This window comes from Pelecanus crispus, chromosome 7, assembly GCF_030463565.1.
Source record: "Pelecanus crispus isolate bPelCri1 chromosome 7, bPelCri1.pri, whole genome shotgun sequence".
Classification (NCBI taxonomy): Eukaryota; Metazoa; Chordata; class Aves; order Pelecaniformes; family Pelecanidae; genus Pelecanus; species Pelecanus crispus.
The window spans coordinates 3,154,133-3,180,231 of record NC_134649.1 but is presented as its reverse complement, the minus strand read 5'-3'; the positions used below and the strand labels follow the sequence as shown (position 1 = coordinate 3,180,231).

Below are 26,099 nucleotides of genomic sequence, written 5' to 3'. Positions count from 1 at the left end.
AGTTGTCTGAATTTAATTAGTTGGTGTTAGTTGGCAGTGCAAGAAGTTTTAATGCAGGTACTTATTTGCCCCAGCAATAAAAAGAATATTGCAATTTATATCCAGGAGATAGGAGAGCACCTTGTCACTCAAGCACAGCTAACAAGGGAATCACTATTTGGTACAGACATGTAAATGCCAAATGCTTAGTCTGGTTATTATTGTAAATTCCATTTTTATAACCTCTTATTTTTAAAATGGTCTCTTAATTGATTTTCATATTTTTTTTCAATGACATTTAACTACACGTACTTTGTAAATATACCCAAACATATGACAAAATATATTAAAGGAGAAAACACCGATACATTAGAGGTACTATCTTCACAAACTGCACTAAGAAGAAATTCTAGTGCTCTCATTAGATGTTTTGCATAAGGAAGTGAGATCAAATTCATTCTGGGTATAAGCGGGTGCAGTTCTACCACAGGCAGCTGATGCCAGCCAGTGTGGTCCTCAGAGCGTTAACGACACACATCACCAACCCACCAGAACAGAGGTGCTCTGCTTCTTCCCGACAGTCATCGAAACGGAACGGGAAGGCACGTAGAGCAGTCACGGCAAGGTCACTAGCTCAACCGGCCGCAGGGTGATTCAAAGCAACTTCTAATCCACCTCAGCACAAAGCAGCTGGGGAGTTAATGGTTGCTGAAAATAACGTACTACAACATTTTACGCTTATCTAAGAGATTCTTTAACAAATGAGTCAGAGCTATCTGACTTGTAGATCAAGACAGCAGACCAAAGCTTAGGAAAGGTAAGTGCCTTTTACAACTGAAGCTGAAAGATACGCCCAAGGAAATCTAAGTGGTGTTACTTGGCTTGTGCCTAAATAAGGAGTGAGAAAAAACTGAGTGATAACTTCCAAGTCTGGGCCCTGAGTGATTACGCAAGCTGAAATTCGGCCAGGACGTACTGACCAAGTGTTGGTTTAACGTACAGTTCCACAATATCCTTAGTGGTCAGAAGAGGTCAGGACATCTCTTTTACCTCAGAAACAGCATGTTAGAGAAAAGCAGAAGGCAATGCATCTCGTGTCACCAGTGTGGTGTTTTGGAGGCGTCAGACAGCACAGCCTGAGCACCGGACAGGACTGCAGCACACGGTGCAGCGTTAAAAGGCATAGCACTATAAATTGCATCCATCCAGTTGCCTAAAACACAGGTTAGGGATGGGTTTAAAAAGTTAACCCAGTTAAAAACAACAAATGATAAAATCCTGGGAAGCCTGAAGCACTGTATGAAACTACCCGATTCCCTTGAGTTCCTGGGGCAGCGCAGGGTTCAGCATCCCTCAGGTTTGGAGTCCAAAGGATTATGTGCCATTCGAGGGAGAAACCATGCACAGGGAAAGGCCGGAACCAGCACCCGTGGATCCCACCACCCAAGGCACCCTACATTAGCCATTGGATTTGTTTGAAACCACTCACTGTTGTAGTTGCTGTTCCCACTAGTCTCTGCCGGTGCGGTGCTGTGCTCCCCAGGCCCTTCAGGGGTGGCCCTTCCTGACACGGAATGGGGAGAAAAAGGGAGGACATGAAACAAGGAAAGGGAAAAAGGGGACGCGGAGGGTAAAAGAAAGGAAAGGGAGCATCTGAAACCGAGCTCTTCCGCCAGCTTCGTTACACATACACTGAGCACGCCCAGGGCGGGTCAGCGCGAGCTCTGCCCTGGCCCTCGCTGGCTCGGGCTCGGGCGTGAAGAAGCGGTTTCGCACAAAAGCGGGCTCGCGCTCCAGAGCCGGCAGGCACCTGCGCGGTTTTGCAGGCTGGCCTTAACCCGCAGTCACAGACAGCTGGAAATTTCAACAAACCTGCCCTACAGAAATTATTTTCTTCTTTTCTCTTCCCTTGAAAATGCCTCTTTTTATTGAAAAAAATCATGAGTTCTGGCTGAAAAATTCAATTTCATTTTTTTAACAATGTCAGTATTTTTTTCTGCCAAAAGGGGTTTTTCCCAAAAAATTCAATTCCCTGTAGGAAGAACACTGTGACAAAATTTTTAAATGAGTGCTATTAATACATTTTATGGAAAGTCAGGATTATAACTTGACAAATGCCACTTCCTGTGCATTTTTGAAAACACTGTATAACCTCATTGAAGTCAGCAGGGTAACAGGTGAAGGCCTGCACATTTTTCACTCAAACTTGTATGTGCTTACAATTCACACGTACCTTTTACACGGACAGGATGTCATATTGTTATTAGTAAGACTGTAATTTCATTAACGGTTACAGAAGCAGTGGAAAACACTGGAAAAACAGAACTTTAGTATTTATCCAATTCCCAAGCTCAACAATTATGGCAGAGGCATAGTGCTTTTGTTGTGAAAGGACCTGATTTCTTTATGTTGTAGAACTCATAAAAACCACAGGACTGGGGAATGACTATATTGATCTTGGATAAGATTCACTCCTGTGCAGAGATCCAGCACAAGCCAGTATATCACATAAATTTTGTTTAAGCCCCATACTGGGGAATAAAGTGGCACGCAAATCACGCATTATTGTTACAATAATGCTTTGTTCATAAATATTGCTACTCCTGCGTAGACGACAAAATTCTTTCAGAGATTAGCAAAATAATCCCCATTCTGCCTATAGGGAGACCGAGACAATGAGAAGAGATGTGACTTGCCCAAGGTCACCCAGCAGGGAAGCGGAAGAGCTGGGATACATCCAGGCGCCAGAGCAGTGATCCATCTTCTGTCCACTGCCCTCATATGCGGTACAAACATATAGTCAATGACAGCTTTTGCCCCACAAAATGTCTTATCTAAAATGCCTCTTGTAAAGTTTGCTTGCACAATGGGAGCTGAGTGTTCATCACAAAATGCATTCATTAATTCATGCCATTTAATTTAATTCCAATGAAACCTGATTTAATTAGGTGTTGTATATGTTCTGCATAGATGACTAACGCTCTTTATTTTTTTCCTGTGGATACGTATTTTACATGCTCTTTTTTCTTTCAGCAGCAGCTTTTGCTGACCTGTACTTCTTCCTATGGGATCTGAGGAAAAGGAATGTAACTGGCATCCCTTTCCACCCTTTCATGAAACTAGGGTTCAGATTACTGTCATAATGTGAAGACTGGTAAAACATCTTTGCTGACAGCTTTAAAACTTCCACAACACAGAAATTAAGCAAAAATGAATTGGAAATCTCAGAGACAGATTTCAGTAGACAGCAATGCACACTCAGTTCATTAACTGACTCTGAAAAAATGCAAGTGCTACATTTCATATGTGTCACAAACCCTTAAGAACAATGAAAGTGTCTGTTAACAGACATTTGGGGGGAAAAAGCCAAACCGAGTTGCAGTGCATGCTGCACTTCTGTGTCTCAGAAAAATGGCTGGCTGTAAAATAGAGTAAACGGTGGATATATTTTAGGGAATTACAAGTATAGTTTAAGATCAATCCATACCTGAACTTGTGCTGATGCTCAAAACAGTAATGGGAAAACAATCCTGCTAAGGTTTCTTGCAGCACGGATAAAAACCCTTCCTTCATCAGAAGTCGGCCCTCTCATTTTCTGGGGAAGCGAGCACATCATTGCACTGGGGATCCAACAAATCTTTGTTGTTTCTTTTTAAGTAAACATATATGCACCTGTTCATATGAATGGTTACTTCTTTATTTGGCCATAAAGTGCCTAGGTGGTCATTTAAAACATATAATTCCTCACCTAATTCCCTAACCATGGATATTCATGTATAAATTGCAATTACAAGTACACGCTCATTGTGCATGTACAATCCGTGTTTCACTATTCTTAACTGCCAAAACACAAAAGGTTTCAAAATATAAGTGTATGGTTGGATTCAGTTTTGCAAACTGCCTGCAAATAAAGATACTACCCCAAGGAAATGTGCAATTCGGCTTGGTGCTATGAAGAGTTAAAGCAAACTAGTGCAAATCCCAACCTTGCTTTCCCAGTCCTTGCACATTCAGAATCCCACTGGTTCCCATTTTATTGTGCACATGACCACAAGACAAATGTAACAATAAATATTTGAAAGAATTTTGGAATTCAGGTTGGCAGAACAGCAGGTAACAGTGAAAAATCCACTTGTCTTCAGACAGATGAAGTGATAGAAATGCAAGGTAGACCAAAAAGAATCAATTTGTCATGACCAGTAAAAGAGAGCTGAAGCTTATGTTTTCATTTCTGATACCTAACGTGGCAAAGCACTTCAGAAGCTGACATTTATTGATCATGTAGCCTAAAAAACAATACTGGTGAAGTTCAGAGCCCATACAGGCAAAAGACATACATTAAATACAACAGGAAAGTTCCCAAAATTACTTTTCATAGCAGAAAAAAATGAGAAAGAAATTCCATTAACAGACTTGGCATGTGTATGGGAAGCATATAGCCACTTTTACCAGCGAGAAAGTGTCGGGATTTTGCTATTCCATGGCTTTTTCTTACATGTTAGATCACCATTTTGAGATGCAGAGCGGGTGTTGTGCCTGTTAATGTCACTGGCCTCAATCATCCAATCCTTAATCAAGCAGAAATCCCTGCAGCTTTGCCCATATAAGAATTACAGACTCAGTTATAGGTCTTCTGGTGCAGATTTGACCCCTGCTGCCTCCCTGCCGCAATAAAACTCCTAAACCCTTTTGGATCATTACTTCTACAACTTGCCAGAGGGCATGGGAGTGCAGCATTTATGGGGTTGCTTTCTGTTTTTAACCAAGAGTTGAGGCTTCATCCAGTGACTGTACTGGCCAACAGACAGCAAGAGAAATAATCTAAACCAGATGCAGGGCTGGTAGGGATTACTTGTCCCAGAATAAATTACTTTCTCCACCAACTCTGCCCCCATGTGAAACAACAACTTGCTAGTCCTTGTTCAGCCGTTGCCAGTATATCGGTTTTTAGAACATAAAAATAGGTTTCCTTAATGGCGTAAAAAGGTTATTAGGATTGTTTATTCTAAGCTCTGAAATATGTATTCAGTTTTCAATTTCCTCATATGTCTTTTGATTACATCAACATTGGTGTTCTGTCTTTGTAGTGGTAGTTGGAAACTGATACAAAATCAAGACACAGTGGAGAACATTAAGCATTGCAGTGACTGGAGTTGTTTTTCACAGCATTTATCATCTCACTGCTTGTTTTTCAGAATTAAATTTCCAACACAATTCTCTTTTTACCATACAATCCTGAAACTATTAAACATGTTCAATGGCAGATGATGTCTATTTATCAGAGACAAGCACAATAAAAGCCATATCCTGCTAAATTCTGAGCCTGCGATTCACTAAATTCCATAATTCAGTATTAGAGGGGAACGAACATACATCTGGGAGATTTTGTGCAGAAAGAATGTTTAAAAACTTAAAACATAGCCTGGATGTGAGTGTATAGGAGACCAGTGCAAAGAAACCTATGTTGTGTGCTTGGGTGACAAACAGAATGACGGTGGCGTCCCTCACAATACACAAAGGAGGTAGTAGACAGGGCACGGCGAGAGAGGAGAGGGGATGAAAACACTTCTGTTCTGAACACAGATGATGCGAGCTGTCCAGACAGACATACTAGTTGAATTTGTTTCTTGAAATCAGATTATGTGTAGGCAAACACATACACAAATGAGATTATGTGTAGGTGGAGAAGAGAAGGAGACCAAAACTGATTTCAGGGAGGGGACAGCCATCATCGTCAAGAATAGGCAATAGGAAAAGGAGGATGACGGCGATGGCATTTTGGGGGGGCTTGGCCAAGAGAGAAGCACTATGCCAGAATGATAAGTCTGCGATTGCACTGGAGAGAAGGAGCTCCAGACAGCACCTGGAACCATGGATTGTGAGCCAGAGGGCAGCTTGCACATTCATGTTTGTGAAAAGAGGCCCAAACATTAACAGAGATTAAAAGTCTCTTCAAAAGAGGAAGAGAAGGAAGAGGAACAATCCAGGCAACAGCGAAAGTAGCTCCTGAATGGCACCAATGGCTTCTGATTTAGGAAATGCCTCAAAGGGGAAGTGTGTGAGTAGGAAGATAATACCTATCTATCCATCTATCTACACATACGTATACTTTCATAACCATAGATAACTCAAGATGGACAGCCATGAGTACAACAAACGCACATCTGTATGTACACAGGCACGTACATGCAGACATAAAGACACATAAATATACAGGTTATAAAAATGTGTATTACATATATATGTATAAAATAGGTAAAACGACAGATGAAATAAAAAATACACGTACACCTTATTAATATACATTGAGTGTCTACTGTTTAGTCACAACTGAAATACTCGGGTGTATATATGTGCACTCAGATATGAGCTATTTACCTGGATAAGATTCAAAACTTCTTGAAGTCAATCAAGTATTCCTACAATGTTAATGGCCTGGTTCTACACAAAGGCCATGATTTAGACAGAACTTAAAATGCCCATGAAATCAGCAATAAAGTTCTTCTGGGTTCTCATTTTCCATTGAAAAGAGGAAGCAAATGTTGAAAATTGTACCAGGAGACAATAATTACAAACTAATGTAAATGCATTCTCATCCCGTAGTCGTTTGGCCTCAATCCTGAAATAACGACTGGTGAGGTGTGTTCTCAGGTGCAACCAAAGGCCACTTTTAGGATGGGGCTTCAGCCTTCGAGTGGTCTGTGGAAGCTGCTGCATATCAAAGCCGACTCAAGACAGCTGAAATTATTCTCCATTGAAATCCATAAGAACTTTTTGGTCATGACAAATGCCGTACATCATTGGAGTTCTTTATTCAAGGTGCACTTCATGCTTTATTTACTGTATTTTAATAGACAATAATAATCGAATAATAAATGGGGAAAGATATGGTTTTTGTTGTCTTTGTTCAAACTTCTCAGTGTGAGAGAGCAACATGTGTCTAATTTTTCGTATACCCTTGAACAGCCTGAAATGACAGATTGCCCATAATCTGTTATAAAATCTCAGTGCCAGAACATGACAATAGATAGCACCATGGAGCGTCTTGGTTATCTCAAAGGGAATAATTTGACACTAACCAACAGCAAAAGGGTGACCCAGTTCGGAGAGGCCTGGAGAGAGATACATTGCTGGTGGCTCCGACCATGTGTGGCTACACGCAGGCACAGTTAAAAGGCAGATTAATAGGCAGTCAGGTGTGAGGAAAAAGGCCAAGCAGCCCTACTGTGGAACACACGGCATTTATCCTGTTTTGTAAAGCACTTTATGAATTAACCTAGGCTGGTCTTTTTTAAATAGTGAGCATCCAAAGATTCACACCAGTGTTTCTCCAGCCTGATCTGTATTCCAAACTAGTACTGCTCACATAAATCTCAGTGTTGTTTTTTACTAGAGAGTGAAAGGGGAAAAAGAAAAGCTGCCGTTAAATCAATAGGCTGCATTGCACAGCACAGTATATGAAAGTAATAGTGCTGTGCTTATCATTTGTGCTGCCACCAACTAATTGCTGTAACTTGGACTTCATTATTCCCTGTAATATGGTTACAATAACAGCGAATGACAAATAAGAACTGTTATCTTTCTACTGGCCAGCCTTTACTCACAGGTTGAGTTCTCATTCAAATGCATCTATCCGGATGAATAAGATTTACCAGATTACACAGTGACTTAAAAGGTTTAATATGAGCAGTGATGGAGAGCTGCCTTAGGAAATATTTTCACAGGCACACTTTTGGGATCTAGCACAAAAAAGCCTTTGCTGCTGCTTTTGTACCCACCATGGTCTCCCTCAGCTCTCCCTGCATTTAAGTCAGCAATGCTGGCAGACAGAAAACCTGATTCCTATGAAATACTTCATGTGCCTTATGTCTTCCCTGAATCACGTCTTCCAGTCATTCACACACCAGAGAGGTGGTCTCATTCTTTTGATGTTAAATTAGGTACCGTAACTAATAAAACTGCCTACATTGATTATCAAGCAGAAACAGGCAAAGAATATTATGGATAGGAGAAAAGACTTTGTGCTCTGGCAAGAAAGGATAAAAGTATCTGATCATTAATGTGTGTCCTAGTTAAAGAAAATCCTTTGTTGCAGTAAAAAAGAGGAACAGTAGAAAATCTGAATGAAACATCCAATACCGGCATTATGGCCACCTGGTCTCTGGTGGTGTTCAGAAGGGGAAGAGGAGCCTCCCAGTCCTCATCTGTTGCGTCTAAATTCTCCGCAAGAGATCAGTTTTCCCCATTGGATGTAAAGGATGTGCACAGTATCAGAAGGAAGGAGAGAATGGGGAAGCCATCATTATGAAGTCTTTATTTATGCTAATGATCCTCAAAACCATCACTGTTCCTATGCAAAGAGCTATGGACTTTATGAGACACTGCAATCAAAACTCAGAAGTTTCACTGATCAAATGAATGCACTCATAAATCACATTTTTTTAATCCCATGGTAGCCTCACATGTAAGTGTCTCAAAAGTCAGCATTTACCCTAGGCATACACAACATCCACAAATACCACTAATATTTGTCTACAACAAAAGACATCATTGCACTAAGGCATGCATTTGCATAATTAAAGACATCCATAGGTGAAGAAGCATATAAAAAGCCTAAGAAAGAAAAATGTTCCTGAACCATTTCTTTTCCAAAGCCTTCCAAGGCAAATTTCAGGTAACTAATTGCCCAATATGTGCTGTTACGACAGCCATTCCATAATAACGGCTGTGAGGTAGGTTCCATTCTTACCCCGTGCTGAGCTCTCCTTTAAACTTCTGCATTTTTCTGACTCCTTCTGGAGATTTTGTTTCTTTCTTTTTGTTTTAGGGACATAAGATGCTCTTTTTGGTTTTTTTGCTTGGTTACAAACTAGTTATGATCAAGAATCTCTCTTAGAAAACAGCACTACCTAAGTGTCCGTAATGACATGCAAACTAGCTCTAAATATTTAAGGGCCATAACAGTACATAAAAGGAAATCTAAACATGACCATGAATCAATGTCTCATTTGTATTATTTCAAATGCTCTGCTGGTTAATGATGTTTTGAATTGTTTTATGATTATTATAACCTCTCTGATAGTTAAATCAATCAAACAATCATTGCTGTAGTTCATCAAATATACATCTCTAGAAAGATGGTACTTCCCTCGCATACTGCTAAGGAAAAACAACATTTCTTTCTCACATACATGATTAGTTAGTCTTAATATTCTAGAAATGTGGTGAAATAGTGCCTTGGAGGTAATAGTTAAATACTTTTGCATATGTTTACAGAGTTTCTATTTTTCTTAGAAAGAAAAAGACATAAATTATACTGCACACCGTTATGTAGCCAATGGCATGTATTGACTGCAATATGTTACTCAACGCTGCTTTATAGCATTTACATACACTTCTAGAAATTCATCCAGCGTTTTTTTCTTCACAACTATACTGTATCACACTGATTTTGCTTTTTAATTTTATTAAATCAGTCTTCCAGAAGCTTTTCTACATCTATGTGGATACCAGTTTTTCTGTGAAGAGCATTAAAAGAAACTACTCATCTTAGCGCTGCACTGACATTATCATGGTAAATTGCTTTAAAATATCAGTGGTAACTGTAATATTAGCACAATAAAATGTTTTAAATTTGCCTACTGTGTCTCAGAAATTGCCCTGATGTTGAATTACTTCTTGTAGTACATTAACAATTATTCTAATAGTTGTCAGGAGCAGGGATAGACATTTCATTCTCCTAAATGAAGGGAGATCGCAGCTCCAAGGACACAGGCAGTTTATTAAATTTCATAACTCTTGGCTTTCAGGTAGGTGATGTGCAAGACTTACACCTATCTATCAATTACAAGTTTATTGTACTAATAGCTTGCAGGATTAGAGCATCTGCAAGCTGCAGTTTTATGCAAAATTCAAGATCAAGGCTTCCCATGCAGTGATTCCCATTACTGCCTAATAAAGATGAATGCAACCCAGTGTTGCTCAGAAAGACCGTTAACTAAATGAAGAAAGCAGTTCAGTGAATGTGGAATCTGTACAGGAGCCAAATCGAACTCCCTCTTATAACTCAGAGATGCAACATTTGGGCAGCTGCCCAAGGAAGGAAAGAGAAGAAAAACCAAGTCTGCATGCATTTTTATTTCTCACTGACTATAAGCCCATGGTTATAAAATCTAACAAAATTCTTGATTTTTTTATGTGTGCTGTTCCAGACTCTTTAACCCATGTATTCATGATTATAGGAATGTAATTGATATGCAGGCCATGTTAAATGCATTACAATAACTTTGAAGTTAGGGATATAACATATTCCCACTAAATTTCAGTATGATGCAGTCCAAAGTGAAAACAAGATAAAAAGAGTTCAGAAGATAGGAACTCAGTAGGGTTTCATAGTCCTCAGCATGTGTACAGTTGAGAGGCAGAGATCCAAATGACCTGGACAAATCTGCCTAAAGCTTTTTAGAAAACAAATGAATTCCTGAAGTAATCGCTCCATCAACACATGGGATTGTATCTCCACCTCTCCCACTCTTCACTTCTGCTTACAGAAGACTTGCATAATAAGTAGAAACTGCATTTGCAATGTACTATTTTTTGAGCCTTTAGGATGAACACTGTTCAACCTGACTACCTGGTGGATATATTTAATAATGTATCAAAAACGTGTATGCTGTGTCTGATTCTACGAAGTGAAACAAGGAATGATAATCTCTAAACATTGGTTTGTTACACAACTTTCAAAATATAAAGGGCTGAACACTAATGCAAGCTCTGCATTGCACAGTCAAAGTAGAGAATGTGGCATTCATGATGTGTTCCAAATTTGACCCATCACTCCAAGGAAGGTTACCAAAGAATGCCGGCATGGGATGGTTAAGATGCTAGCTTGGAAAGCAAGTTACATTCAGTAACCAGAAGTGAAATTCTGGTCAAACTGAAACAATGATACGTGACATGAGACACCAAACCCTCTGAAGAAAGAGGCTGTGGCTGTCACAGCTGCAAGTGACTTCAAAAGCTCTTCCTGGACTGCATGGAAGCACACGACAGAGAGAATCCTCTGGCGCATACCTTTCAAGTACTGCTCTCTATAGTGGACTATACTGTCAGGGTCCCGGGTGCACTGATGGGCCTTGATGGCCCTGCCCAGCCTCCCCTGGGGCCCCCAGCCACACTCCTGGCCCAAGGACCCAGAGCTCCATTTCAGCTCAGCTCTGGGCCTTCAGTCCCTACCTGAGCTATGTGTTTGTCTGCAGATGTGTTTGTCTCCAGCTCTGTCCCAGCCAGGCCTCTGCCTGGCCATGAACCCTGTTGATCCCCAGCCCATGGACCGATATCCTGGCCTGACCTCGGACCTGCCTCGTCACCACGGACCTGCTTGGCAGTTGCTGTACCATGCCTGAGTATCTCGAGCAGGTCTCCTAAAACACACTTTCAAAGAGTCACTCATGAGGAGCAAGCAAAGAAATGTAGAAGACGACAATATGCCACTTTATACATGTCTGTATGAGATTCAATGCATTTTGGTCAAGGACCTTCTGTAAATCCAGAAATGGAAGTCTGAGATGTAAGCATTGGTCAGCCACAGAAAAACCCCAAGCTTTACATAGTAGAGATCAAAAAGGTGACAAAACCAAGTCTAATCAAATGTGGCATGGATAAAAGTGCCAATGTTTAATGCTAATAAATGCATTACAGAGAACTCTTTTATCAGTAGGAGCAGCACTACTCACTGGTTTGGAAGACATACAGTTTCTTGCAGATTTGCCAGTATATTGATAGGCAGAGAAGGCTTTAACTGTAAACTCATAAAAGCCTAGGCGTGCTGTAAGCAGCGATTCAGAAAAGAAAAACTAAGAAAGCAAGCATCCAAGTAGTTCTTCAGAACCCTGTTACTAGAGATGTATTTCATATATCCTACTAACTGCCCAGTATAATGATTCTATGATTTAAACTGTTGATAATACTTTTCTCTTAAAACAGGGTTAAACTTACACATTTCTGAAATAATGTTTTATAAATCATAGGTCATTTGCTCATGGTAATTAGTCTGTGACATCACTCATGCTAATGTTAAACATATGGTCAAATGTAATACTACATTAGTTATTGCTACATTATGTTACATAATCCAAGTGCAAAACATACAAAAAGTCAAGAAGCTGAAGCCTGCACTTAGTTATGTTAATTCTCTCAAGTACGAGGATATTTCATTGCACCTCTTAATAGCCAAATCTTTTCTGCATCTCAACCGCTGCTTGGCAGTCTGGATAAGAAAGATGTGGGTGATCCATTCCTGTAGCTGAGATCACACCCTGCCTGCAAGTGCCTCACCAGATGGTCAGCATATTGCATTTTCCCCTTGGTAACATCCTTTTTTCTCCCTGCATCTGGAACTCAAGCATGAAAATACTTATGTTGTTTCCTATAGTGCTGAAGGTAGGGACGTATCCTCAGCCTTTGCACAGTGCAGCTACCCATATCTATACAGTATTGTGCTTCAAGTTGAGATATATCTGAATTTCAGATTCTGATTTCATAGAATCATAGAATGCTTTGGGTTGGCAGGGACCTTTAGAGCCCACCCAGCCCAACCCCTGCAGTGGCAGGGACAGCTTTAACCAGAGCAGGGTGCTCACAGCCCCGTCCAACCTGGCCTGGGATGTTCCCAGGGATGGGGCCTCCACCGCCTCTGGGCAACCTGTGCCAGTGCCTCACCACCCTCAGTGTAAAAAATTTCTTCCTTATATCCAGTCTAGATCTATTCTTCTTTAGTTTAAAACCATTACTCCTTGTCCTGTCACAACAGGCCTTGCTAAAACGTTTGTCCCCATCTTTCCTACAGGCCCCTTTCAGCACTGCCAGGCCGCACTCAGGCCTCCCCGCAGCCCTCTCGCAGTCTGTTGATTCACCAGTCAGGTAACTACTGTCACTTTGATCAAGAATTTCTACAAAACAATTGCTAATTTGATCTCAGGTGCTTGAAGTGTTGCTTATTCTATTCCAATGCTGCTTTGAAATGAGCTTTTAACATTCATGACTTCCACCCTAAGATGCCTTTATTAGTTGATCAAAAGGTTGTCTTGACCCCATTTAAAACTTCTGGAGCTCTTCCTGCCTATTGTCCCCTAATTCGTCACAGTCCCACTGAAGCCCCGAGCTGACGCTGTTTTCCTGAGACTTGTGTCTGAACAGAAAACACCGGGTCATACAGTAGGTTATTGTATGACAGCGAGTCCTGTGAAGGACCGGCGCTCCACACGAGGTCACAAGTGTGAGCTGATGAGACTGTATTCACTTTATTGTTTCCTTGCTCTGAGCACCAAAGAATGTAATAGCTTTTTAAAAGTCCTGTGTTTGCATTAACTGATAATGTGTTCTGGATGGAATGACTTTTTTATTGTAACATTTTAGCAACAGCTTCAGAGAGTTGAACCAGCATCATTTTAATATGCACAGTGTTCACCTCCTTAAATAGCTGATACTTCTAAACACTTTTCAAACGAGTTAAAAATGTTCCTTGTGGTATTTTAGGGGTTAATTTACAATTGTTTCAAATTTCTTTATAAAACAATGTCCTGAAATCACCAGCCATTCTGGAGACTACACTAGGAAGATTGGCAAACAGTGAACTCAAATGTGCTGCCCTAAAACTGACTGTCACTTTTTGAACTGGCCACAGCAGTCGAAGGGAAGATCTATCTAACCCAGGGGAACGAAAGTTGTGATATGGAGATGATTGCTTACTTGCTTCATTTCTATAATAAAAATTAGTTGCAGAAGAAAATCTTCAGAAGGTTTGCCTATTGGGAATCTAAATCTTAGAACAGAATAGAATATTTCAGTTGGAAGGTACCAACAGTGATCATCTAGGCCAACTGCCTGTCTTGTATTTCAGAAGTGACAGAAAGCTTAAGAGCCAACGTATCGCTGGCTTTAAGTGTCTAAAATGTTTATTATGCTGCAACTCATCAGATATATCTATGTTGGTCTAAATTAGGTAGTTCTGGCTTTGCTGGCAGCATGCACGGGGCATCGACAAACTCAACATTGACTGCCAGGTCACTCAAGGAGCAACTTGCAGAAAGCTTCTTCCTGTTTCATCTGCATTTCTAACAATACCTTAGTAGGTTAAACCTAGTTTGTTTATGTGTACTTGTACTGTGATCGTGTGTAGAGAGAGACACATCCTACATCAATTTTCAAAGTGCAATTTAAGACTTTTGAGAATTTCATCCCCAGTTATCCTTTGTTAATGTCTCTAGATGAGGTCAAATTCCTCTTCTACTTTTACAAATTTGTAATACTTTCTTTTCTCTCCAGGCCAATTTTCTTTTGTCTATAAACCATTAGCTTCAAGGAGTAACTCCAGAGTAACACTGATGTGTGATCAGAATATAAACCAGAGGGAATTGCCTGTGTGTGTTCTCATCTATTCTATTCTACCATTCTCTCCTTTTCCCTTTTTTCCCACTCCCTCCTAGTTATCCCTCCCAGGCATCTTCTAAATCCCTTTATTGGGTTTAGCATTTAACAAAGCAGCAATGAACCCACAGAATTCTCCCTTCATTACTAGACCATCATAATAGCATCTTGCTTTGCTCATAAACAGTATTTCATCACACTATCAAACTTGCTCCTGGGGAGGAGTATAGTGTTTATATTTTTATTTACAGGTAATAAATAATCATTTGCAACGAATTATTTTTAACTCTTGTTTTAACAACGTCAACACCAGCCCCTCTAACTGTGTAACTAGCACACACGCATACTCTGAAAAAGAGAAGGAATGCAAATCCATACCATAAATTAAAAAAAATAAAAATCCAACTCTGTCCACCTCAGTGGTGCCCTGCCCATTAATCCACCTCCCCAGTACAGAACCAAACTTTTGAGTTTAGAGCTGCTGCCATTTCTGAGGTCATCCCACAAAACTACCTTTGCCCATCAGCCAGGCTACAGAAGTCCCTGCTTCCAACTCTTCAAAACTACACCTAAGGGGAACACTGCCCTTTGAACAACTACGGCGTTCCTAGATGCACGGAGAATCAGAACTGTCAACTTTCTGCATTGTGGGAAGAGAAACTCTCGGATTGTCAGTGGCCGGAACAACGTATCAGCTGAGAGACCCAGTAAACTCCTGGCTAAAAGACCTTACAGTCATGATATTTTGCATATTCAAAAGTACAACAATATCTGGAAAGCCTGATTTGCTTTAAGACATTTAAGATTCCTCTGATCTTTATTCAGAAGGACCACCAGCATACCTAAATAAAATTTACATTTACGTTTGCCAGGATATAGAAAATTGTCTCAAGAATATGAATTTAAACTCTGCAAAACTTATGTAGAATATTTTTTCTGTAAATCTATCTAAAATAGACAGTTTGGCAGTATAGGGTGAAGGGTTTATTTGCATGCACTTCAGACGACCCACTTAATTCATACCTGGCTTTTCTACATCACTTACACATTCATCTCAGAACCACATCACGTAAAACCTTCAGACCTTCTACCTCGTCTTGTAGGGCAGCTGAAGCCTCTTAAGGAACAATGACCAGGGTGCCATATTCCACTACCATTCCAGAAGTGAATTCCCACTGAAGTCAATGGGATCTCACATAAAAAATCAATGTCGGATGTGTCCCCAAGCAATATGCTTTCTTCAACCATAGGTTACATTTTTGGTGATGGACATGAGTTCTCATTACTGTTGACAATTTTTACATACATAATTAATTCCCTGAGCTCCCTATTAAAACTTCATGCAGAGTCTAGCCACAGTCTAGAGGTGGCATTTTTGCTGGAGAAAATTCAACCTGTTTGATATGTGTTCCTATCACTTTTTAATAAACCAGGAACTAATCTTGACATCTGAGTCAACAGGCATTTCATCCAAGAAGAACAGGATAAAGGTGACAGGATTTGATGGAAAGTAGTGTTTTTTTCTATGCAGTACATGGAGAGCTTGCATGCCAAGACAGTGTCATTGTATAAAAGCAAAGCAAAACTTGCTTCATATTAATCTATACGATAAACTAAACTGAAGAATAAATGAACATGTAAGACACAGTGATACCATTGTCTGTTACTGATGATGATTTAGGCTGTGAATAAAGCCAGAAAGCCTACTGTCTAGGTCCTTAGGCTCCTTTGCTCCCAAATAAAAGAGTGCTCTGCATGGGGACACTCGGGCATTACGCACACAATTGATAGGCTTTTCAAAAGTTGCTCATCATGACAGCACTTATTCCAGCCAGACACTTACCCATATGCTTAAATTTAAACACGCTCAAAACCATTTCTATTCAGCAAAGCATGCAATTAACTTTAAGCATGTGCTTAAAAGCTTTGTTGAACTAGGTTTAAATAAGTAGACATTGTAAGCAAGGAGAACGGACGTAAAAGTGACCACAGAGCTGGAATCAGCCAAAGCTAAGCAGAGTCAGGTCTCGGGGGCCTGGAGGAACGGGATGGAACGGGATGCCAGCCTAACGCAGACCGTCCCCAACAACACCACAGGCTCGGTTTTCACACAAATGGCACAGTGGTAACGAAATGTTACGATCTGTTAGCTTAACGTTCTGACTTAATATGACCAGCTGCTTTTCAGGCAGCAGTTCCGTACTGTAAACAGTATCACGGGGTCAGGTCCGAAGGAGTAATAAACGTGCTTGCAAGAGGATTCAAAGTGCAAGCTTTGCTCCTGCTGGTGTGATTCCTCCCCTCACCTCTGCCTGCCCCCTTGTCCCACTTCCCTCTTGTCTGCTTGTCCATTAATGGTTCATCTCTGAGTTCAGAGAAGTATGTGTTAGCTGAAACAGGTTTAAACCCTAACTCAGGGCTTATAGCGCTTTCCCCTTCGAATCAAGAAGACCCCTTTTGATGTGCCGTTATGTTTCAAAGCATGTTTGTGATAATCTTTTTGGCAGCGTTCCTTCTGGAAAGTCCAGGTGACACCAGGGCTGAGCCAGGGCCCGGCAGAGTCCTGCTGAACATCCCACGGAGTTTGGTTAGTCAGTCTGTCAGTCTGTCCTAGGGACACTAAAGGGGCCAGGGACAGACTGGATGCTCTAATATCAAAAGTTGCTGCAGTGTGTCTTTTGCATTTCCTTGCAGGGAACAAAGACGGGCATAAAATCTTTCACTCAGTTGCTGAAGTCTTCATTGCTGCAAAGATAAAGTAGCTGGATAGGAGCTGGAGCCATTTAGCAATTAACTGACATTTTAAAAAACAATTCTTTTGCAACATTCAGGCAACTCTTTTTATTATCTAGTTAATGGTAGCACTTACCGAAGCTAATTTTATGTGTAATAAAACTTCATTACTATCCCTTCTTCGGAGAGAAGGGGTGCAGAGGACAATTGGAATAAGAAACATAACGGTTTCTTGTTCTTTATCAGTCCTATATGTGGATATGACACATCACAGGTATCTAAAACATTCTCCTTTCTTTTTTTCCCTCTTTCTTTCTTTTAGTGGCTGTGTAACTGCTGTGTAACCACTTTCATGTCAGAGGTCACCTATCAAATTCTACTCTTCTTTTTTTTCCCAATCACAAATCAATGATGAGCACAACAGAAGGTTAGATCCTTTCTAAAAATAGCACTGATGTTGCTGTTTGCTTATTCAAGGTCTGCCAAGCCTCTCTCAGGCAGAGACTCCTAAGCAGCACGCTCCAAATCAGCAAAACTGGGTGCTTGCTGACCCCCCTGGTGCGCTGCAGCTGAGGAAAGATGGATTAACTGCCTGCCCAAGCCGCCCTGCTCCAGCCTTCGGATTCTTGCTGGGTACTGTCAGAGTAGCAGCTGGTGTTCAGATGCAAGGAAAATGAAGGGTGAGGGGCGAGCACTGTCACAGCGGAAGGTGACAAGATGACATGGCTTTTAACTCTTTGTCAATCAACAGAGTTGTTCAGCTAGCCCATCTCAATTCAAGTGGATCTGGTTTTCCATCAGTCATTGTTATTAGCTTGATAATGGTTATATTCAGAGAGAAAAAAGTGGGCAGATTGGTATTTCATATGGTATAGATTTAAAAGCATAAGACTGAGACTTTGTAAAGAAGTCACAGATTTGCAGAGTACGCATATTATTTTCTAACGCGAAGAAAGGAGAGCGCAACAAACCTGAACTGGCTCTGCATAATAATCTGTAAAGAAAGCATGGGGACTTCCTCAGTGGGAAAATTTCAGTCTGTATCAGATCACTGCATAATTTACGTGCTTTTCATGGCTCTTCTGCCAGCCTCACCTCGTAGTAAACAATGATGTTATTTTCTACAGGTGAAGAGCTGCAGGCGAAGAGCTATAGGTTTATGCTTTAAAAAGTTGTCCACTGACACTGCTGAGGCTACATCAATTGACACCCACTGAGAATCTGCTTCTATCACTTCTCTGTAGGCTCAAGCAAAAGTAGCTGGACTGTGTGGAAAAGGCACTTATTAAAATACAAACACTTCTATCGCAAAGAAAGATCATCTGGAAAGTGCTGGCAAAGTGTATTTTGTTCTCTCCTTTTCCTATTTGTTCTAGCAGGACAAGCCAAACTCAGCTGTCACTTGCAATGCTGCAAACAAAACAAGCTGGTGTAAATCGACAAAACTCCATCTGGGGTTGAAAGTGCTCATTTGCACCGAGTGAGGATCTGAGCCACTGGCTCATTTTACTGGTGTTGCTCAGCTATAACCCAAAGTAGGATTTTTTTCACTGTATCTTTCGTTTCTGTTTAAATTGAAGCAATTTTATGAATACGTTTAACAATGAGCACCCCAGGGACAGCTTGGTAAACCAAGCAAGAGAGAGAAGAAAGAAATTATAGATCTGTTTTCCAGACATTACAGTGTATGCTCAACGCAGTGATCACGTCTTTATGCATACCATATCCTCACTGTGACAGGGGAATAGACACCTACATTACTGCAAAAGTCAAAGGCACTGAATGGAGCAGTGATTTAAAAAAACCTTGCGATTTGGACCCAATTGTTTTCCATTCTTTGTAATTACTTTAACTTTCAACATCAGCTTTTCCTGTGAGTACTTCAGTAAGCAAATCAATTTCCCCTTTTCCTAAGAGAGATTCTGTCTAGGTTTAACTTTACAAAAAAATGCTATGTGACGGGGTATTTCAGATGTGTGTTCTTCAGCTGAAAACAGCTTTATTCATTATTTTGGCTGCAGGTATAGTCTGTATCTATTTCCATCTAACTTTCCACAGACAGGTATATTTACCATATATGTGGTAGTGATATCCTTCAAAAATATATAGGAGGGAACTCAAGAAACCCAGCTTTTCACTGTGGTATACAGAACCTTCTCCTAATTGTGGGACAGCTTAAGATATAAAATCTTACGTAGAAACCATTGGAAAGCAATTGCAAGCTATTTTAGGCAGGCACCGTTACTATCTCAGCGATCAGCACTGGTGGATTCATGACAACTTTGGTATCTGTAGCAATTCTAGTAAAATGATACTGCATGTCTTTGGAACATCTTTGGGAGACACACTTTTTCTGAAAAGCATGTGGCACATAAAGGCTGTGGGGCAGAACAGCATCCAAGTGCGAAAGCACTCAGCTGGGGCAGCCAGAGGATTGGGTTTCTTGCCAAACTCACCCTGTTGTCGTCTTTTAGACCATGTCGTAGGACTGGATGTTCCTTCATGTTAATCTGGTGCAGTCTTACAGCATTTGCTTTGCTTTAATCACATGCATATGCATATGTAAACTTGGCCTAGGATGTGCTAAATGCTATTCTAAATATGGATGAACTTCTGAATCGGAGCCTTATCACAGTCATATTCCCACCTTTGTGAAATGCAAGAAGCAGTGGGAGGTGGTTTTTGCTTTGCAGTATCATAAAAATACAATGTTAAAACTGGCTTCATGCCTATTGTACGGGAAATGATCTGAGAGCCTAGCATTTAAAGAGAAGTGGCTAACCTACTGTGAAACATGAATAATGTCCCACATTTCATGCCTTGGTCTGCCCATCAGAAGGCCTTCTCTGAGATTTAAGTATTGTTTTTATATTTCTTCAGTATTTTCAGATGAAAGGTGCTAATGTCCCAAACATCATTATTAACTGAAATTCATTGCCTAGTTGAAATATCTAAGAGCCTGATGTTATCTGAGACACGCTGAGAACTGTATTACTTCACAAAGTAAAGTAACTGTATTACACTTTAGAAAGAATCTCAACATTTATATAGCTGAAAGAATGATTTAAAAAATACATTTTTAATTTTAAATTAGACTTTTTAATCAAAGTGGTAGATTGCAGCAGCTACACCAAACCTAAATGCATGACTCAGTTCCTAGTGAGGATATTCTTTAAACAGATGAGCAAAGTTTCAGGCTGAAAAATGTCCTTACAATTATATGTGCCTTCTATAAGTACAAATTAGAAAGGAAACCTTCCTAGGAAGTAGAATTTAATGTGTATTCTTTGCATCAGATAGTGCTGATTTTTTTCCCTTCTTTTTTAGTCCTCTGTTTTTGCTGGACATTTAGAGCCCCTCTAGTAAGTCTGTTTATGAATTTACTCTTGACCGTTTTCTGGTTTTCTGACTCTCAGAGGGGTCAATAAATGTTTGTTTCTGCATAAGTTTTCCAGTGAGGCAGAGAAAAGAATCTTACTCAATGATCACTAGAGACATGCACATGGTATGGCAGAGCTGCTGCTGACACTGATGCATTTGTGCTATATACGGTCTATTTGTCCCTTCAGTTTCACTTCCAGTTATGAATATTGTAGAAGGTTGGAGGTTTTGTTCACTCTCAGTGATTCCAAACACTTTTACATCACTACAGACTGTGCGCTATTGGTTTATAATTTCAGGCCTTAAAACCTCATGAGAAGCCTTGATTGTGGAAGTACAAGCTCTTGCCATCCTAAATATCTACAGGCATAAGCACATGTCTAAGTCTACAGATTGGCTTTGCGATGGGTGTAGCAGCACAAGCAGCAACAGAAGCAAATCAATGTTCACCCTCTCCAGTTTTGATGCAATCCAGTGTCCTTGGAAGACAACAGAAACCCTGCAGTAAGCTGGTATAGAGAGATACAGAAAAAGCCCACAGAAAAGAATTAACTTCACTATTCCAAACACATGGTCCATATGGCACTGTCTAGTAGTATATTCTCTATTGGCTGACTAATACACACTTCATGAGAGATAAGAGAATTAACTGTTCTACCAGCAGTACACATGGAGACCCCACGCCACCTCACACACATAAGTTTCCACTGATTTCCAGCACTGGACTGGCTCCTTCATCTGCCCTTCTGCCTCCTCCTGACTGTTTCATTTTCTTTATTCTTTCCTCTGTGTTATCAAGCATTTGTTTGCATACACCAAGAAGAAATTATTGAGCTGTTACTCTGGAATGCCAGGGCTAAAGAACATGAACTCTTTGTACAGTGTATCTTCCTCGTTTATGCAGCTGCTGTGATGATTAATTAGTTAATGCTATGAAATACTTGGCACACGAAGGTATATAGCTATATAAATGCAAGTCTCCATTAATTACTATTATATAATGTCAAGCAGAGGGCGAGCCAGCTAATAGAACCCAAACTCTAGTATGTACTTCCAAACATGGAGCAAAATTCACCAGATAAAACCAAATTTTCTATTTAATATCTTTGCTAAATCTATTAAAATTTTATCTATGTTGGGAAATGTATAGAACAGGTTTGCAACTGGACCACTGCTTAACAGTGTCTTCCAAATGCTGACTTTAAAAGTGCTATTTTTCTCTGAGCAAAACTTAGCTGATGCAGGTATTTCAACATTTATGACCCTAGTAGTCTCTTTCAAAATCATAATTGTTTAAACATTAAAGATTTCTATACTGTGCTAATAGAGAGAAGGTAAGCTGGTGCTAGGCATCTGCTTCTTGATAATAATTATCACAGTAATTAAGTTTTGCCATAGCCGTTAAAATAAGAATCCAGTTTTGACATTTATAAGAGTGGCATTATGAAAAGCTGAACTCAGAATTATCTCTTTATCATACGACTAAAACAATTACAGATGTTCTATTGATGTATGCTGTGGTCCTCTTCCCAGCACAATAATTATCTTTTAATGAGACCACATTAATGTAAATTGGATTCATCAGGAAATAAATTTCACAATGAATGTGAGGCACTCTACAGGTAACCTTTCATGAAAGCAAAGCAAATACTCATCTTGATCATTTGCGGACTAGAGATTTCCTTTCAGGTTTGAGACAAGTGAAAAAATCCAGGTGGATCACATTGTTTCCTTGCATTCTAAGCAACTTGGAGGTTTCGGGGAAATAAATTAAATTTGTCACTTTCATAAAATTTGCCTTTGGTAAAGGATGGATAATAATGCACATTTTATCTTGGCTCCTACTTCCATCATGCCCCTATTCACCTGAGAGAGTCATTTGTGCCATGGCACAAATAGTGGGAGTCTCAGTGCCAAAAGCTGCTATTCTTGGGTTATTCCAGCTACAGTGTTCTAGGAATACCTGCTGCCTTGTTGTGTCTGCTCCACTCTGCACCAGTTCTGCCATGTTCTTAAATGTCTTGAGTACTCTAAAAATCAAGCTTCACTGAATAATAAATGTCTTGCCTCATATCCACAAAAAAAAAAAAAAAGGAAAAGAAAAACCAACTTTTTAAAAATCTTATGGATGTATAAAAATATTGTACTATGGATATACGACTAGCAATTCTGGTGCTCACAGCCACTTGACAATCTTAAACAAGCCAGGGTTAACAAACCTTCACAGAGAAAATCCAAACGTAGGTCTCTGCCTAGCGGCATTCTTCAGTCTGAGTTTTCTGTTTTAATTTCAGAGGAGTTAGAAGATCATCAGCTTGCAAAACAGTTTCAAAGCATTTAAAACTCAGTTTTAAATGATGTCCTCTTGCTCTTAGAAAAACTGATACGGCCAACTGGTAAATATCAAAACTAGCTGTTAAAAGCAAAAAACCTTTTGTTGTTCCTAAAGTTGATTCACTATTAAAACATTTGGAGAACAAGAATGCCCACTGACGGTATCCTTCAATAGTTTGGCTTTTGGTTCAACAGCTGCCTGATGCTGACAACCAAAGATATCATACGTCAATTTTGGAAGAGGCTGGATATTTTTTTCTGTAAGTCTTCAACCTAGGACCATAATGAGTAACTAAACACTTGTATAGACAAGAAGGTGTGTCCGCTGTGATTCAATGGGATGGAACATGGTTCTACCCAATTTTCTAAACAACTTCTGTATTCCTTACCCTAAAAAAAGTTATTGAAGGAGAAGACACAGTTAAAGGTAAAGCTGGGTTTGTAACAGAATATGGGAGGGAAGCAACTCCCTAAGGATTCAGCTTGGGGTAGCCAAATTTGAGCCTTTGCTCAAATTGAGAAATGCTGAGTGTCCTGGTTGTTCCCACAGTCACTAATAAAGGGAAGGGTAAGTAAGATGGGGGCAGCTTGTCAGAGGAAATTCATCTTACCGTTAGTTGTGTCCTCCTATGTCGTTAGGCTAAGCACGATACACACAGAGCTAAAATGCAGTCTCTGCCCCAAAAGGTGACTGTCTAAGGAGCCGAGGCTGTGATGCAGAGGTGTGAAGGCAACCTGCCCTAAAGTATACAAGTTAGTTCCCAAACTTTAGACATCAATAGCACTGTTGCACTTAATATTTAGCCTGTGTAGGTTCACGCAGCTTATACTGAAACACCTGCACCTCAACCAAGAAATGTTGCGAGTCCGTGTATATACACACTACTGTCACCCCACCGGGCTGTAATGCAGACATACTTCTTGTCTAAGTCAGGAGGCAACAGATGGCTAAAAAGAAAGAGAACAAAAGGGAACAAGGAGATGATCCCAGTCAGTGACAGGCTTACCAGCACACTAGATACATAACTGTCATCAAGCCTTTTGTGAGCCTTATCTCTGTGCCAGAAGCGAACAAAAGGTCTATGTATTACTTCAGGTCTATTTTGAGGACTGAAATGTGATTTCATAGGTACACAGGCTCAGTTTGGCCTTCTGCAGACAATGATTTTCTCTCGCATTAGAATATTTAAAATTATATGCATTCAATTATGGTGCCTGCATCGGCTATTTTCCCCCCTGAATAAAATGGCCCACTGAAATTCATCAGGATATATATATTGAAATGCGCGCTAATTGTGTACGTACATTTACACTCTCACAGACATGGCAGCAGTCTCCATTAAAAAACATTCGCTTTCTTACTGCAGCATTTGTCTGCAGATTCTAAATGTCAATATTATCCCTAGTGAGAAGAGAAAGGAGGTTGAAAGGTTGGTAGTTTTAGAAAGCTAATTGCCATCCGTAAATTGGAGTTATGAACACACGATGCCTTCTGCAGCAGCGAGGCACCGGAACACTGCAATTTTAGGTCTAGCTGCACAACCCAGAATTTACAGAGGCACGCTTTGCATTACCATGGTCATCACAGGAACTGAATTCATGTTAATGAGAAGGTACACTAGTAGATTAAAAGCATATCTTTACAATTTATTAATAATAGGCCCTTTGAAATAAAATGGAGAAACTCCCTGTGTAAAACTGACTTTACAAATTGTTCCCTGTTTTCATCAAGGACTTGGACAATAACATATGAGTGCCCAGCACTACTAGACGAGCTTTAAGTAATTTTTTTTAAGATGTCACAAATAAGAAATAACACTCTACTTGAAGCAGCAGTGATCACCAGTTTGAATCCATATGGCATTTTTGTTGCACATCAAAAATGGATGTTAGTCAGAAACTCCCTCCCCCATCTCCAGTGCTAGGAAAACCTGAACTCTGAATTTTCTTTGGTGCTAAGACAATACAGTGGATGGAGCAGTTCAAAGGTTATGCGTTAGATTTTCACTGAATGTCACCTGTGCCTCTGTGGACAAAGCAAAGCCACAGAAATGCACTAGTTTTTATCCAAATTGGGTATGCCATTCCCTTTAAATATAGCCCTTTATCGAAACAGTTTCACAAGGATATTCAATTGGAATCAATCTTGGATCGTCGATACTTTCTAATATGTCACTCTTGCTTTTTAAGTTTGGCTTTTTGAGTAGACTGCCAATAAATAAGTGATTTTTCACCAGCAGGTTACCTCTTGAAGACAGTTTTCTATGGATGAAGGGAGAAGGGATGTGTTGACAGTCACAGATACCAAGACCATATGCTGCCTAATCTCATCTTGAGCACATACTCTGAACCTCATGAAATCTATGTGATATTTAAATGTATCTACACTACAGAACTCCAGATCCATCAGATCTCTTGCTCCATGTCCTTGCTCCATACATATTTCTGCTTTGCTAGGTGTTCTACAATACCAGACCCTGTGGGTGGGTACTTTCACAGCCTAGTGGTTTCAGTGGACTTGCTGAGGTTTTCCTAACCCTGGCTGAGATCGGAGTTTTGATTTATCTTCTGCAACATTACACAGAACAATCCTAACAAGTTCTACCTTGTCTTCCCAAAGTCATTGGGCATTCAGACAAGAATCTGAGCTGAAAAGATGCTGAATTGAAAGTACCACGATTGCAAGATCTCTGTTGTAAAAGATCTCTCTTGTTTTTCTTGAACTAAGATTTATATTGTCACTGTGTGTCTGTGCATGCCTGCCTGCCTGTCTCCCATCCTCACTAGGAACTCGTTTTAACCCACTGGCCAATTTCAACAGCCTTTGGCAGAATATAGAATGGTAGAATAGCCAAAAATACTGCAGTTCTCAGGCTGCAGATAGACAATGAGACAGAAAAGGATGATTTTATTACTGCCCTGAGGAAAAGAACCCTCTTTCTAAGCATCAAAGGATGCATATGGGACTAATCAGTTGGACACAAAGGTTTTAAATTTTGTCTCCTGATAATAAAATGCCTATCACAGCAAAGTGCCAGCTCCTGACTGGGGCTGCAAAACACTACTGTAAATATTAATATCAACATGTCTGTCTTTGTCTGCAGACTAGGAATAGCAGAGGTGTATCATTTAATAAAACAGCCTTTCTATAATTACAGAGGGATCACTGATACAAGTGCAACCCAGACACCAAATCTGTCTTTTGCCGCTACTGAGATTACAAGTGTGACAAGTGTGATTTGGAG

The 26,099-nt window shown here is 40.1% G+C and overlaps 1 protein-coding gene across 2 annotated transcripts in view; it reads right to left on the bottom strand.

Moving 5' to 3' along the window:
- Positions 1-26,099, bottom strand: part of MEGF11 (multiple EGF like domains 11) — a 216,662-nt gene that overhangs the window by 133,990 nt on the left and 56,573 nt on the right. The gene's annotated exons all lie outside the window — the stretch shown is intronic.